Raw genomic sequence first — 12,402 nt, 5'->3', positions numbered from 1 at the left:
GCTGCGTGAAAGACATCGACTTACATCATGTTATATCGGCTCATTTACGTAAAAAGTCTTCGGAACTGGGTTTAAATCTGCGATCAAACCTACCGCTCCGGCTGTACCAATTCCGGAAGTACCGAAAATGAAGAGCAAAACCCCCTAAAACTCATTTCAATGACTCATGTAAACGGAATCACTACATCACCAGGTGGATTTAAACAATTTTAATTGAATTTAGAAACACTAAACTTTACATAATAGTAACCACTAATTGGAGTCGAAATTTGAATGTTTGCAAGTAGTTATGAAGCTTTTGCACAATTTTATTTTCAAATATTACAACGTGGAAGTAAAATCATGGCGTTAACACGTCGGCCAAAGAGTCCCCGATCTGACAAACAAAACAACACATTCGTTCAAATTTTTATTCTATTCATCAAAGTATTCTCCTTTAAAGGAATACAATTGTTCAGATGAGAAATTTCTTTCCAGTTTCTATTTTAATATATATATATATATATATATATATATATATATATATATATATATATATATATATATATATATATATATATATATATATATATATATATATATATATATATATATATATATATATATATATCACTGGGGCCAAGTGTAGTGAATATGGTGTATGCGATATCAATTCGAATTTCAATTCATGGAATTTAGCCATCGTAATGATAAGTTGTTTTAGAAACCATTTCCGAAACAAAAGGTTTTGGATATCCAGAACATGGTGCATCATCGGTTGTTGCACGTTAAATTTAAAATTTGCCCATTCGTTCAACAAACTTCGATGCCGATTCTTTACTCACATAACCATTGTAATGCTAAGGCTTGTTCGCGAAAAAAATTAGACAACTCTAAATATCTCTGGAAATACTGGAACGATAAACAAAGAAATGTACTGTGAAGGATGCATGAAGGATCGATTACTACCATTCAAAAGCAGCTATGACGCTCCTTCGCTATACTGGCCTACTTTGGCATCTTGTCACTACGCCAAAGATGTTTTGGAATGGAATAAAGCGAGTGGAGTCAATGTACATGTACCAAAACAGGCGAATCCACCTAACTGCCCAGAGTTACAATATCTCAATATAAAAAACAAGCTACAACCATAAAAAATTTTCGATAATCATGGACAAAATCAGCTTAGTAAAATCGCAGTTTCTTCATGAAGTTTAATTAAATAATTGTAACTAGTTTTTAGATTACTAATAATGTACAATTAAATGATTAGAAAATACATCTTGGATTGAACTAACAGCAATCAACCCTTCTGAAATGAATATATCATAACTGGTTTTTCAAACGAAAACAAAGATTCACTTAATTTGATTATGCCTTAAATAAACATGTATTTATTTACCTCTAGGAACAGAAGAACTTTTTTAATATTTGTTTGTTGTTGTTGTTTGAAATGTGAAATTGAACTCGGCTAAGATACATGCATTGCGTCATGATTGCCAGTAACAAAGTTAGAAGGTTTGGGAGTTCTATCAGTTATGTGGTGATGGTGAGCTCACTTCGTCCGTTTTTGTTTCACCAATTTATATATCATAGTCAAATAAATCAGGTGATCTGGGTCGCCAGTCAATGTCGCCTCTTTTTTCCGATATATTCGACTGTTTTCGATGTAAAGTGTCACTCATTCAGCGCGTTGTTTCGGTGTGAAGCGATCCATGGTAAAAAATTGTGTTATATTGTACTGTATCATACTGTATTGCATTGTATTATATTAATATAATACATTTATCGTGGGGACGCAATGGGAGGGAGCATCAGGGCATCGGACAAATTGATGGCTAAACGAGGGATCGTGGATAGTCAGCTCAAGTCACTTGAAGAAAACTTGTTTTTTACCCTTCTCAAACAAACTATGTATAGCGATATGCTTCATCCATGCACTGGATATTCTGGTTGGAAGAGCATCTTTATAGTGACCAAGAGTTCGGTACTTGCATCGATATCTGATGAATGGATGAACCAATTTCCACTAAAAATTTTCACGACTTACTATTGAAAACAAAAAAAAAGAGTTTCGGCCGTGTTGGTTAACAATATCTGTCTCGTGAAGCTTCGGAAGTAATCAAAACGAATCAGAACGGAACTTATGTATAATTACGTGGCGAATGAAAAAAATTATATTAGGTAAGTGATATCAACTTCTCAGGACATGTTGGCACGAATTAAGGTTCAAATAAAAGGTATAATGTTGTTGGATATTAAGAAGTTAATTGCCAAACTCATAGTAATAAACAAATTTTATTATTATGAATAACAGTGAAGTTTGTATTGCGAGTATTTATAAGCTAGTTAGAGTGCTAGGAATTCGAACCTTTCAATGAGATTCGCAAATGTAGTAGAAATCTGATAAATTGTTACCATATATCGTTTTTGTAAGCTGTCATAAACTTTTGTTTATCTGGTTATATGGGAATATTCATTTAATATTATTTCCAATGGTAAATATCATGACTACCTCAACCTAAGAAAAATCATGTTTCAACTGCGATTGTTAATATAACAAGAATATTTTACCTCCGAAGCTGTTCATCCCTCCACTTTAGTTCATAATCGGTAGCTAATCCCACACCACTCGTTTTAAAAAGTCCCTAAATACTTGGAAAGGGAGAATTCACAGCCGTTGTTTCGAACGATTACGATTTTCCCCCACTTTTGAGTTCATATTTCATTGGGGTGGCCGAATACTGGTGAGGCGAAAGTGCGTGAAGTGTGTGAATTTTCACATCAAAATCTGTCCTCGATTCAGACGTGTACAGAGTAGAATGCTATAAATGTGCGGTAGAACTGCGTCGTCATCGGAACTGAGGAGTTGTTGGACGTATATATTTCAAATTCAGCCCCAGTGGTTTGCCAGTCATCGTCCGACTCTTTGCTAGGGGGAAACGAAGGGAGCAAAAGTGGACGACGAGAAGACAGGCATGATGTACGGCAGCACGTTGTTTTTACGTTTTTTATTGCGAACTTGACTTCCGGAATCAGCACGCAACGTGTCGCCGTGCCAAAATTGGTTCACCAACCTCATCAGGAGTAAAGCGGAAAGAAATCTAATTTTCCACATCCTATCACACGACGACTGAACGGTTTAGTTGGGTTTTGCTCGTCGATCGAAACGCATTGGAAGAAAATTGGTTCACTGACTGATTAGATTGTTTTATGAGTATCAGTGGCTTGCGGATAGTAACTACAAACAATGATAACACAGTATCTACTGAACACAAGTGATAAGCCTGCAATAATTTTGTGAATATACATAGATCGAACAGTAAAAAAGAATATTTGTACATTAATTGATGATACTCCCTGAGGCAATCAAATGCAATGGATGTAAAAATATTACGAGTGCATGTAACGATAAGTTTCACTAATGATGTTACAGTTTGTTACTTCAACATAATTTAAATTATCGAATGCTGCAGAACTACATTTTGATAACAAGTTTAACTATGAACCGGGGACAAAGTCAGATTTATACTTTAAGTAATAGCTATGTAATTTGAAGAAGAATCTCATTTAGGTGGATACGAGTTAATATTTCTGTCCTTATCACAGTAATCGTATTATTAATTAAGTGGTAACCTTCTAGCTACAGTACTAGAGAAGAGTAGGAAAGGGTCAAACATTTCCAATTCATCTGTTTTACAAAGATTAAAAAACCCGTCAATATTCTCAATTTTGCTTAATCGCTTCCATCCAATCATTTCTCACATTTGTATGCTTCTCGATTATCGTTTGAATCTCATAAAAGAAATTTAAGTTTTACATTTTGAATCAAAACCAAATGAATTAAATAATTTGAAGCTAAAATCTATTCTGTAATAAAGTACCGTTGCTATTAACACTGTTGCAAACAAGTGAAAAAAATAGTAGTGATTTGGTTAAGCAACAATAACTCTATTGGATATTATTATGCACTGATAAAATCAATTATATTGCTCAATATTTTATTTTAAAATAAAATGTCTACATTGAAGCTCTATTTATTGAAGGCGTAGTGAACTATATTTTTGGATTCAATACAAACATTTTCATGTGATGACGATAATAATGTGCAATGAAAAGAAGTTTTTTGGAAGTGATTATTTTAAAAAGTGGTTTTTAAGTAAGTTTACTTCATTGCAAATTAATTTCATCGGACTAGTATTGGTCCACATGAAATCTTGGATTGGAAAAAGCTCACTTGAGGGACACTCAAACGGGAATGTATACCCCATTATTTCTTTTCACATACAGTTAGGGTACAAAATATTGACAATACATTACATAATTAAATGGTTACATAGTTATAAAGTCTTACAATCTACATCAGTCGATTGATGGTAACATTATTCGTCACTGGTAGCGACCAAACCTCAACTTTACTGCAAGTTTTAATATCATTTGCAGTGCTTCATCATTAGGAATTCACTCACAAACAATTTCAGCATAGCAACATATTTAGAAATTTGTCATTCGATTTTTGTAAAAATTCTGAATCTTCAATAGACATCTGCTGAAAAATAGAACACGGTAGCTCTCCCGTTTTTACACAGTAAAAATGAAATGTCTTGAAACCACAGTCGCTTAGGTTTGACGATTGTGTTGTCCTTAAAATGAGAATTAACGTTAATTTCGTAGGTTTAAAGTCGGTTGATTCCCTCAACCAAACAGATGGACTGTTTGACTACGTCTTTCGAGAGAGAGTCTTCGCTCAGTGGTATCTACTTCAGGGAAATCAAGTTATTTTACTTGTTCCCTTATTTCCCAGTTCCCTCCTTATTTACTGTTTCCTATTATCTGTCCCTGATCGGTAGTTCATAGTATAAGGTACTGGTCTCGAAGACCAGCTGTCGTTTGTACGAAATCCAGTTTGGAATCACTCCTAATGACAATAGTATCGTAGCATTATCTATGCAATTGTCATGTCATTTATGAATCGGTTGCAAAACCTCTTGATACAGAAGAACAAGTTCCGTATCGGAATACGGAACCTTGAGTTTGTTTTGCTTAACTACTTACTATTAATTACAACTATACGTTAAAATACAGATATATTAGCGGAATAATGATACCTTTGTTCAATACCGGTTGAAGGAGAACTCAAGTCTTTACTACTTTTTTAGTACTTCTGGAACCGGAATCAGGGAGGTGGTATAGCCGAAGCCAATTCGTTTGCGTTTGTAACGTGTCAATCTAAATGACGGTTCCTGAACCGGAAATTGTATAGCAATTGATGCCAAAAGTTTATCACATCTGCAACAAAATGTCCAAATTCGCTTCCGAAATACACTTTTTCCATCTATCTCGCCTAGAATATAGTGTGTACCATTACTTTCCAGTCGTCCAATACCGTTCAAAAAACAATGTTTTTTATGAGAGAACAAAAAAAACGTTCCAGACCAAAAAAATTCTCTCGTCAATCTCTGTAAGAATCTTTAGGCTTCCTAATTACATTTAAAGAAACGTATACTAAATGATGAGACCGGAAACAACTGAATCGATTGGTGTATAATACAAGTTCAAAATTTGCTATACATAGGAACGTTTAGTTCAGGTTAATATTGGCTTACTCGAATCGTTTCACTTTCTACCTAGAGTAATATTTAATATAAGGCCAATTACATGGTGGTCATAGTCCTGATACAATGATGATCTTCTGTGTCAATGCGAGGGTAATTTCATCAGCCAAACGTTACAATACACAAAGACAAACCAAAACTTTCTTGACGACCGCAAAGAAGAAGTCCCAAAAGTTTTTGTTTTTCCTCCCAGATTCAAAACACGCTTTTCCGGAAAATTGAGATGAGGTGTGCCGGGTGAAAATTTGATTGCGTTCTTTTTTGTTTTATTTGCCTTTACTTTCCGTGGTTGGGAACCGCATCGAAAAGATTTTTACTTGGGCCCTACCGACTAGCCGAGAGTTTCATTCTTCGGGTTTGATTTAACGCGTAAGAATGAAGCGGCAGATATTCACCCCTCCAAGAAATCAAGGATCAAGCGCCGCAGCACAACAATAAACATAATTATTATTTTTCCATCCGCGTGCGTTTATCATTCATAATTTATTCTATGGTTTATTTATTTTTTGCCGAAAGCAAATCTTCCGTTGCTAGATATTTAAACTGAAAACAGGGATCCGAAGTAAAGAGAAGCTCCCTTTTCTTCATGGGGGCTTAGGTAATCGTTCTCGTGGAGCGCTCAGTTAGAAGATATTTTAGCTTTCCCTTCCTTTATTACCTAAACACTACCAAAACGAATTTTATCTGAACGATGATACATGATAGCATGCATCAGATAAGGTTAAACCCGAGTGTATATCATTTGAATTATCCTTGAATAAACGGGTATGCACAATTGGATGAGAATCTGTGCTGCATATATTTATTGCAGTGGGAGAATTGTCCTTTGCAGACTTTGTAACGATCATAACATTTGAAACATGGCCCTCACAGAAAAATTATGACTTCGACTTTTGAAATGACAATACAATAGCGACAATAATGTTATAAGTATGCAAATCAATTCAATAAGTTGATTAATTCTACTCCACAAATAACTCACAATTTACTCGAAATTTCAACCAAAAATAGTTCTAATATTTAAATAAAAATTCCCGTATTTCCATCTGAGCTCTTTCATTAGTCTCTTCGTTAGGAACCTTTATAAAGAGTGCAATTTGACATTTTAGTTAAAGGTATGGCTTCAAATGATAGGATGAAAAATGATGAGCTCACAACAAATATAATAAATGCATGCGTTATGCTTCTCTCCGAATCGCAATAAAATTCAACTCAGTGTTCAATTAGTTGAATTAAAAACATAAACTTCAAAGCTGAATAATTAAAACTAGCACCTCCATTGGCAGGATTAGGGTCACTATTTTTAAAACAAAAAGGATAACACAGCTGAAAGGAATGTTATACAAAATTCAAGGTCTTTGGGAGCTTTCATCACGGTTGCTAAAAAGATGTGAGGTTATTAATAACTTCGAAAGGCAAGTTGAGCTTCAATCTCAAACAACTTTAATGACAGTATATTTTAACCATATGTGACAGGAAATCAACCCTTCAAGATATATTACTATCCGTGACAGCCTCCTAAATGTCCCTGACTCAATGTTATTTTTCGACACATCCATACAGCGCGATGTGCGCGGAATCCCGGATCACCATTTACTCAAACATGATTGGCAAGAATGAACCGATTGTCTGGGGCAAAATAAAATAATACCTTAACGACATTTTAAATAATAACCTTTAAATCACTATAGTTTGGGTCCTGGCTCATTGCTCCATTCCAGGCAATGAAATAGTCGATATTTTAGCCAAACGTGGTGCTATAGAGGGTGAAATTTATGAGAGACCAATTGCTTTCAACGAATTCAATAGCACCAGAGATCACTTGCCAGCTGGCAAGCTTCTTGGGATAGAGATGATCTGGGTCGATGGATGCACTCAATTATTCCTAAAATATCGGTAAAGGTAGGGGACTGGATGTGAGTAGGGACTTCATTCGGGTGATGTCCAGACTCATGTCCAATCACTACACGTTAGATGCACATCTCTTTCGAATTGGACTTTCTGAGACTAATTATTGCGTTTGTGGCGAAGGTTACCGCGTTATTGATCATGTCGTTTGGACATGCGTGGAGTATCGTGATGTTAGATCTCAACTAATAAATTCCTTGCGTACTCAAAGTAGACTATCCAATGTCCCAGTTCACGACACTCTTGCTTGTCATGACCTTCCTTACATGAAACTTGTTTATCGTTTCATTGAGGCCATTGAAATTTCAATTTAATAATAGGTGAAATTCGGAGATTGAATTTCGATTCGATTATATAGACATCTATTAGAAAACGGTTTGTTATAGCCGTAATCAGTGCGAACGGATTGAATTCTGAGAAATGGATGAGATCGGAGATTGCGAGAGGGCACGACTGTAGCATATTAGAGAATAGTGTGAACCAGTGAACAATATAGTGCTTTTAGACAATATATGTTATTGAAGTTCTTTGTAATGCGAAATATAAACCCTAGCATCTTGGCAGCCTTAGAGATTTTTTTAATTGCCACCACACTCCCACACACCAAAAATCTCTACAAGGAGCCCCCTGGTAATGAACGCTACTAATCTCAGTTCATTAACACTGGCAATTTTAATACTAACAAAAAACAACAAGAAAAACTGAGATTACAAAAAAATTATTCTAAGATGTGCAATTAACTAATTTACTGGTATGGAATCCCAGTGGAAATAAGTTTCCTTTTAAGGGATCCACGTTTAATATCTAAAATAGAATAATAAAATACTGTTGACGTTCAACTAACATTGATATAAAGATAGATTACGTTTGTTCAAACGTTATCTATCTTTATATCACTGTTAGTTACGCTTATTGTATAAAAGTTTAGTTAAGTTTACGCTTATTGTATAAAAATTTCATTTAGTCTCTGTCTAAAGTAGTACTTCAATCTAGATTTAAATATGGTACGGATATTGATTTGTTATATGTCAAGAGAAAGTGCATTAAATTTTGTAGGACCAACAAACAGTATACCCCTTTGGTCCAGAGTTGTGGTTGTTCGAATGCGTTGCAAGTTGCCATTACGGCGCGTCGCGTACAAATGGTTTGGAGTTTAAAACAGTATGTTACAATGTGTCGTGACATGCAAGGTGTCATGAACGAACAACAAGGTTTGCATGTCACATAAGTAAGCTATTGGTAGAGCACATTAAAAACGTAGAAAACAGCAGAGGTCTATAAAATATGGTTTTAAGATACCTATTCGAAAGAGTTTGTAATTTTTTCAGATGAGAGCTAGCTGCACGGCTCCAGACTGTAACAAGACAATTAAGTTGTGAGTGAATATAAGCGTAGTAGTAGCTCAAAAGTGCACGCCGAGGAACATATGATCGCACTCTCCACATGATACCACAGGAAGATGCGATACACTTTTCAACAAAACTTATATGATGAGTCCAAGATAACATAAGGTCAAGATGTATGCCCAGGTATTTAAAGCATTGTACATTTTCAATTACGAAATCTGTTAGCTTCGGGTTGTCATGAATTGGTAACACTTTTCGCATCGAACGAAAGATCATATATTTCGTTTTAAGTAAATTCAATGACAATAACTTAACGTTGTAATATTTGTCGAGGACCCGGATCAGAAGAGAATATCAAACGAAGACCATATTATGTCATTCTTTTCAAAATAGCTAAATAGTTTTATTTGGTATTGGTTAGGTTTAATTAAGAGCTAAAATATCAAAACTGAATACCAAAAACTTACACCAGATACCAAAACAATACCACGAGAATATTAGTATATCCCGATCATAAGAGAAGAGCAAACGAATATCATAACTATAGTTTATTTGGTTATCATAGCTTATTTAGCTATCATAATGGACTGTAAAATGTTGCAAGAATTGCTGGAAATAGTAAAGTAATGAATAAATATACAATGATAGCTGAGGAATGTATGAATCTATTAAAGTGCCACTGTCAGCATTTTCTGTCATTTTTAGTATATTGTAGTGAGAAGTTCATTATATATACGGAAAAATACGAAATTTTCATCTTTCTCAGAGGATTCAAAATCTGTGATCACTATTGCATCAGCGGAATTTTCCCTCAAAGCTGAATAGTGAAAATTGCATCATTTCGCCACATCGCAGCTCTCTACACGGCCACTTATTAGAAGCACCCTGATTATATTTTTTTTTGAACTTAACTCCCTGTACCTCCGTAACCGGAATCCCGATTCAACTAAAATTCTTGAGTATTGTATTGGATCACAAGACCTTTTATATGAATCTAAGTTTATGAAAATCAGTTCAGCCAACTGTGGGAGAAAGTGAACTCAATTTGTTGTACACACATATACAGACTTTTCCGATCTCTTTTTTTAATTTACTATTTATTGGAATATGAGTTAAAATTAAATTATTAAGATTTAAATAGGGTGTTCAGCCACAAGTTGTGACTTCTCAGCCCTATTATATATATATGATTTGCTTCCGCAATAACTAATACAGAGAGCGAATCGATTCAATTGAAGATTGCATCGATTTTTGTCGGAATTTGCTTATAATATTATGTGACATTACATCTAATGGTTCTATATTTGTGAGTCTGTGTAACTCATTTGTACTAAACCAGGGAGGACGCTTCAAAATCATTTTCAGAATTTTATTCTGAATCCTTTGAAGCGTTTTCTTCCTGGTGAAACAACAACTTGATCAAATTGGTACTGCATAAAGCATGGCTGGTCTGAAAATTTGTTTATAAATTAACAATTTGTTTTTTAGAGACAGAGTTTATAAGAGGATATAAACATTTAATATATTGATTACACTTTGCCTGGATTTCTTCAATGTGATCCTTGAAAGTGAGTTTTTGTCATACGTTAAACCTAAGTATTTAGCTTGATCAAAGCATGTCAATTCCAAGTCATTCAATTTGAGAATGTGATTATTGTTTGGTTTAAGAAAAGAAGCTCTGGCTTATGAGGAAAAATAATTAATTCCGTTTTTGCTGCATTTGGTTTAATTTTCCATTTTGACAGATAATCACTGAAAATATTTAAACTTCTTTGAAGGCGACTGCAGATCACTCTTAGATTTCTACCTGTGGCTAACAGACTTGTGTCGTCACAGAATAGCGATTTCTGACAACCAACGGGTAGATTTGGAAGATCAGAAGTGTAAATATTATACAAGATTGGAGCTACGCTCGAACCCTGCGGAACAACGGCTCGTACGGGTAGCAATTCAGATTTACAATTCTGATAGCTAACCTGAAGAGTACGACTTTTCCGATCTTGACGAACGGATTCGAGTGGTAAATGACACTCAACCCTCTGGGTCTTGGTTGAATAGTCGTGTTCAATAGTGATTGCACATCCTTTCTATATAAGAAAGGCAAAACACAATAATCAGTGAATGTTAAATTGCAAATCAATGCGAACATCGGATAAAAGCTCTGGGTGTAAAAAACAAACTCGGGTCGTTTATATATAATGCAAAAATTGTTGTAAAACATCTTCATTTCTAGAACCGTACAAAAAAATTGTACGCAAAAACAGGTTTATAACATCTGGTTAGCTGGTTCTTCCGAAACAAATGCCTCCGATAGGTTTTGGGCCGATTATCGTTTAGAAACGCAGCGTGGATCAGACCCCGTAACAAATAAACAAATTGTTCTTCGTTCGCAGCGAAATTCAGTCGAAACTAAACTCGTTCTTTCTATACAAATGTTTGTTCGGTTCTCGCAAAATACATGTTTTCTAAACGATTTTAGTAATGTTAAGTCCGTGTTCGAATTCTGCATTCAAATATACATACTTAAACTGCCTTTCCAAATTTAATTGTATTTATCCGTTATTGACATATTAAAAGTTAATTTAGAGGCATGATAAATTTGTACATGCTTTTGGTTGTAAATTTAAGTAAATTGAGACGTAAATTACCATGATTTTCTCTTAGTATGCCCCTTACAAACATTTACAAAAAGACCTCTTCAGAAATGGAATAAAAAAAAACTTCGTTCATCTGTCGATTCCAGAATTCTGTCAAAACATTCGAACTACTGCAGTGTACCGCAAAATTAGTGACGTAGATTAGCATTATAATTTCGTAGAGGTGCGATGAACAAGAACTCATTACGTGGTTCGTGCTCGCATCTCACTCGACGCAGTCGAAAATCATTTTCGGTCGCAAATCATTTACGGTCGAACCAACAGAAACAAAGACAATACAGTACAGTGAACAATAGAGTGTACGGAATAGTCAAATACGATTTAACAAAGCCGGAATCTTGGCCTACAAGACCAAATTCAATTTGTATAGATTTCAAGCGTTGCAAAGTTAGACTAGCAGCAAATGAAATTGAAATCTTACTTAAAGAACGAATGCATCTAGACGCTAATAAAGTAACTGAGATTCAATTTAACAAGGCGTCTAACTGTGTGTACATTATGTTTAAACGTGAAAGTGATGCAATTGCATCCCTGTGCACATGGTGGACAATGCCATAGAAGTACGCGTGCATGGCCTCCCCCCGGCGGTCACCGATCAGTACGTTCGGGAGAATATGTCGCGGTACGGTGAAATCCTTTCCATCGAAAGGGAAGTATGGCGGAATTTTTCCCCGGTATCCGGAATGGCGTGCGAGTGGTACGTATGCATCTACGTAAGGCAATTCCATCTTACATCATTTTTGGTCAAGGTGGGACACATCCGTGTAAAACGCTGATTACCTATGAAAATCAGCTGGTTACATGCCAGTTTTGTGAACAACCTGCACACTACGGTAAACCTTGCACCGAAACTGCGAAAAGGACATCTTCAACCAAAGACAAGGTCAACCGTTCAAC

The sequence above is a fragment of the Malaya genurostris genome, chromosome 3, assembly GCF_030247185.1.
Source record: "Malaya genurostris strain Urasoe2022 chromosome 3, Malgen_1.1, whole genome shotgun sequence".
Lineage (NCBI taxonomy): Eukaryota > Metazoa > Arthropoda > Insecta > Diptera > Culicidae > Malaya > Malaya genurostris.
The sequence above is the reverse complement of the archived record's forward strand: the minus strand, read 5'-3'. Positions refer to the sequence as shown.